We start from the raw sequence: 5,994 nt of genomic DNA on the forward strand, positions 1-5,994 counted from the left end.
TTGAGGATTCAGAATTGAGGTTTGAGGACTGAGGATTAAGGATTGGAGAATGAGGATTGAAGATTGAGGATTGAGGATTGAAGATTGCAGATTGAGTATTGAGCATTGAAGATTGCGGATTGAGGATTGAGGATTGAGGATTGAGGATTGAAGATTGAATATTGAGGATTGAAGACTGACGATTGAGGGTTGAGGATTGAGGATTGAGGATTGAAGATTGAGTATTGAGGATTGAAAATTGAGGATTGAGGATTGAGGATTGAGGATTGAGGATTGAGGATTGAGGATTGAAGGTTCAGTATTGTGGATTGAAGATTGAGAATTGAGGATTGAGGATTGAACATTGAGGTCTGAGCGCTCAGGGTCGAGTGATGAGAATTGATGTTTGTGGATAGAGATTTGAAGATTGCAGATTGAGAATTGAGTATTGAAAACTGTGAATTGAGGATATTCTATTGCGGATTGAGGATTGACAACTGATTGTTGAGGACTGAGGGCTGAAGATTGAGGATGCAGAATTGAGGATTCAGAATTGAGGTTTGGGAACTGAGGATTGAGGTTTGAAGATTGAGTGTTGAGGATTGAAGATTGAGGATTGAGGATTGAGGATTGAGGATTGAGGATTGAGGATTGAGGATTGAAGGTTCAGTATTGTGGATTGAAGATTGAGAATTGAGGATTGAGGATTGAACATTGAGGTCTGAGCGCTCAGGGTCGAGTGATGAGAATTCATGTTTGTGGATAGAGATTTGAAGATTGCAGATTGAGTATTGAGTATTGAAAACTGTGAATTGAGGATATTCTATTGGGGATTGAGGATTGATAACTGATTGTTGAGTACTGAGGGCTGAAGATTGAGGATGCAGGATTGAGGATTCAGAATTGAGGTTTGAGGACTAAGGATTGAGGATTGTAGAATGAGGATTGAAGATTGAGGATTGAGGATTGAAGATTGCAGATTGAGTATTGAGGATTGAAGATTGCGGATTGAGGATTGAGGATTGAGGATTGAGGATTGAAGATTGAATATTGAGGATTGAATACTGACGATTGAGGGTTGAGGATTGAGGATTGAGGATTGAAGATTGAGTATTGAGGATTGAAAATTGAGGATTGAGGATTGAGGATTGAGGATTGAGGATTGAAGAATGAGGATTGAGGATTGAGGATTGAGGATTGAAGATTGCAAATTGAGTATTGAGGATTGAAGATTGAGGATTGAGGATTGAGGATTGAGGCCTGAGGATTGAAGATTGAGTATTGAGGATTGAAGACTGACGATTGAGGATTGAGGATGGAGGATTGAATATTGAATATTGAGGATTGAAGATTGAGGATTGAAAATTGAGGATTGAGGATTGATGATTGAGGATTGAGGATTGAGGATTGAGGATTGAGGATTGAGGATTGGAGCATGAGGACTGGGGATTGAGAATTGATGATTGAGGATTGAAGAATGAAGATTGTGGATTGGGTATAGAGGATTGAAGAATGAGGATTGAGGATATTCTATTGCGGATTTAGGATTGACAACTGATTGTTGAGGACTGAGGGCTGAAGATTGAGGATACAGGATTGAGGATTCAGAATTGAGGTTTGAGGACTGAGGATTGAGGATTGGAGAATGAGGATTGAAGATTGAGGATTGAGGATTGAAGATTGCAGATTGAGTATTGAGGATTGAAGATTGCGGATTGAGGATTGAGGATTGAGGATTGAGCATTGAAGATTGAATATTGAGGATTGAAGACTGACGATTGAGGGTTGAGGATTGAGGATTGAGGATTGGAGATTGAGTATTGAGGATTGAAAATTGAGGATTGAGGATTGAGGGTTAAGGATTGAGGATTGAAGAATGAGGATTGAGGATTGAGGATTGAGGATTGAAGATTGCAAATTGAGTATTGAGGATTGAAGATTGAGGATTGAGGATTGAAGATTGAGGATTGGGTATTGAGGATTGAAGAATGAGGATTGAGGATTGAGGATTGAGGATTGAGGATTGAGGATTGAAGACTGAGTATTGAGGATTGAAGATTGAGGATTGAGGAGTGAGTATTGAAGATTGAGGATTTGGGACTAAGGATTGAAGATTGAGGATTGAGGATTGGGGATTGAGGATTGAGGATTGAGGATTGAGGATTGAAGATTGAGTATTGAGGATTGAAGATTGACGATTGAGGACTGAGGATTGAGGATTGAGGATTGAGGATTGACGATGGAGGATTGAAGATTGAGTATTGGGTATTGAAGATTGAGGATTGTGGATTGAGGATTGAGGATTGAGGATTGAAGATTGCGTACTGAGGGTTAAAGATTAAGATTGAGGATTGAGGATAGAGGATTGAGGAATGAGGATTGAGGATTGAAGATTGAGGATTGCGTATTCAGGATAGAACATTGAGGATTGAGGATTGAGTATTGAGGATTGAGGATTGAGGATTGAAGATTGAATATTGATGATTGAATATTGAGGATCGAGGATTGAGTGTTGTGGATTGAGGACGAGGACTGAGGGTAGAGTATTGATGTTTGAGGTCTGAGGATTGAGGATTGAGGATTGAGAATTGAGGATTGAAGATTGAGGATTGAAGATCGAGGATTGGGTGTAGAGGATTGAAGAATGAGGATTGAGGATTGAGGATTGAGGATTGAGGGTTGTGGATTGAGGACGAGGACAGGGGGTGGAGTATTGATGTTTGATGTCTGAGGATTCAGGATTGAGGATTGAGAATTGAGGATTGTGGGTTGAGGATTGAAGATTGAGGATTCGGTATTGAGGATTGAAGAATGAGGATTGAGGAGTGAGGACTGAGGATTGAGGATTGCAGATTGAGTATTGAGGATTGAAGATTGAGGACTGAGGATTGAGGATTGAAGATTGAGTATTGGGTGTTGAGGATTGAAAAATGAGGATTGAGGATTGAGGATTGAGGACTGAGGATTGAAGATTGAGTAATGAGGATTGAAGATTGAGGATTGAGGATTGACGATTGAGGATTGAGGATTGAGGATTGAGGATTTCGTATAGAAGATTGAGGATTGGGTATTGCGGATTGAACATTGAGGATTGAGGATTGAGGATTGAGGATTGAGGATTGAGGATTGAGAATTGAGGATTGAGGATTGAGGATTGAATATTGAGGATTGGGTATTGAGGATTGAAGAATGAGGATTGAGGATTGAGGATTGAGGATTGAGGATTGAGGATTGAAGACTGAGTATTGAGGATTGAAGATTGACGATTGAGTATTGAGTATTGAGGATTGAGGATTGAAGATTGGGTATTGAGGATTGAAGATTGACGATTGAGGATTGAGGATTGAGTATTGAGGTTTGAGGACTGAGGATTGAGGATTGGAGAATGAGGATTGAAGATTGAGGATTGAGGATTGAAGATTGCAGATTGAGTATTGAGGATTGAAGATTGCGGATTGAGGATTGGAGAATGAGGACTGGTGATTGAGAATTGATGATTGAGGATTGAGGAATGAAGATTGTGGATTGGGTATTGAGGATTGAAGAATGAGGATTGAGGATATTCTATTGCGGATTGAGGATTGACAACTGATTGTTGAGGACTGAGTGCTGAAGATTGAGGATGCAGGATTGAGGATTCAGAATTGAGGTTTGAGGACTGAGGATTAAGGATTGGAGAATGAGGATTGAAGATTGAGGATTGAGGATTGAAGATTGCAGATTGAGTATTGAGGATTGAAGATTGCGGATTGAGGATTGAGGATTGAGGATTGAGGATTGAAGATTGAATATTGAGGATTGAAGACTGACGATTGAGGGTTGAGGATTGAGGATTGAGGATTGAAGATTGAGTATTGAGGATTGAAAATTGAGGATTGAGGATTGAGGATAGAGGATTGAGGATTGAAGAATGAGGATTGAGGATTGAGGATTGAGGATTGAAGATTGCAAATTGAGTATTGAGGATTGAAGATTGAGGATTGAGGATTGAGGATTGAGGCCTGAGGGTTGAAGATTGAGTACGGAGGATTGAAGACTGACGATTGAGGATTGAGGATGGAGGATTGAATATTGAATATTGAGGATTGAAGATTGAGGATTGAAAATTGAGGATTGAGGATTGAGGATTGAGGATTGAGGATTGAGGATTGAGGATTGAGGATTGAGGATTGGAGAATGAGGACTGGGGATTGAGAATTGAGGATTGAGGATTGAGGATTGAGTATTGGGGATTGAGTATTGAAGATTCAGTATTGAGGATTGAAGATTGAGAATTGAAGATTGAGGATTGAACACTGAGGACTGAGAGTTCAGGGTTGAGTGATGAGAATTGATGTTTGTGGATAGAGATTTGAATATTGCAGATTGAGTATTGAGTATTGAAAACTGTGAATTGAGGATATTCTATTGCGGATTGAGGATTGACAACTGATTGTTGAGCACTGAGGGCTGAAGATTGAGGATGCAGAATTGAGGATTCAGAATTGAGGTTTGAGGACTGAGGATTGAGGTTTGAAGATTGAGTATTGAGGATTGAAGACTGAGGATTGAGGATTGAGGATTGAGGATTGAGGATTGAGGATGAGTGCTGAGGTTTGAGGTATGAGGTTTGAGGACTAAGGACTGAGGATTGAGGGTTGAGAATTGAGGATTGAGGGTTGAGTATTGAAGATTGTGGATTGTGTATTGAGGATTGAAGAATGAGGATTGAGGAGTGAGGACTGAGGATTGAGGATTGCAGATTGAGTATTGAGGATTGAAGATTGAGGACTGAGGATTGAGGATTGAAGATTGAGTATTGGGTGTTGAGGATTGAAAAATGAGGATTGAGGATTGAGGATTGAGGACTGAGGATTGAAGATTGAGTAATGAGGATTGAAGATTGAGGATTGAGGATTGACGATTGAGGATTGAGGATTGAGGATTGAGGATTTCGGATAGAAGATTGAGGATTGGGTATTGCGGATTGAACATTGAGGATTGAGGATTGAGGATTGAGGATTGAGGATTGAGGATTGAGAATTGAGGATTGAGGATTGAGGATTGAATATTGAGGATTGGGTATTGAGGATTGAAGAATGAGGATTGAGGATTGAGGATTGAGGATTGAGGATTGAGGATTGAAGACTGAGTATTGAGGATTGAAGATTGAGGATTGAGCAGTGAGTATTGAAGATTGAGGAATTGGGACTGAGGATTGAAGATTGAGGATTGAGGATTGAGGATTGAGGATTGAGGATTGAGGATTGAGGATTGAAGATTGAGGATTGGGTATTGAGGATTGAAGAATGAGGACTGAGGATTGAGGATTGAGGATTGAGGATTGAAGATTGAGTATTGTGGATTGAAGATTGACGATTGAGTATTGAGGTTTGAGGATTGAGGATTGAGGATTGAGGATTGAGGATTGAAGATTGAGTATTGAGGATTGAAGATTGAGGATTGAGGATTGAGGATTGAGGATTGAGGAATGAATATTGAGGATTGAGGATTGAGGATTGAGGATTGAGGATTGAAGATTGAGGATTGGGTATTGAGGATTGAAGATTGACGATTGAGTATTGAGTATTGAGGATTGAGGATTGAAGATTGGGTATTGAGGATTGAAGATTGACGATTGAGGATTGAGGATTGAGTATTGAGGTTTGAGGACTGAGGATTGAGGATTGGAGAATGAGGATTGAAGATTGAGGATTGAGGATTGAAGATTGCAGATTGAGTATTGAGGATTGAAGATTGCGGATTGAGGATTGGAGAATGAGGACTGGTGATTGAGAATTGATGATTGAGGATTGAGGAATGGAGATTGTGGATTGGGTATTGAGGATTGAAGAATGAGGATTGAGGATATTCTATTGCGGATTGAGGATTGACAACTGATTGTTGAGGACTGAGTGCTGAAGATTGAGGATGCAGGATTGAGGATTCAGAATTGAGGTTTGAGGACTGAGGATTAAGGATTGGAGAATGAGGATTGAAGATTGAGGATTGAGGATTGAAGATTGCAGATTGAGT

The sequence above is a fragment of the Calliopsis andreniformis genome, unplaced genomic scaffold, assembly GCF_051401765.1.
Source record: "Calliopsis andreniformis isolate RMS-2024a unplaced genomic scaffold, iyCalAndr_principal scaffold0046, whole genome shotgun sequence".
NCBI classification, from domain to species: Eukaryota; Metazoa; Arthropoda; class Insecta; order Hymenoptera; family Andrenidae; genus Calliopsis; species Calliopsis andreniformis.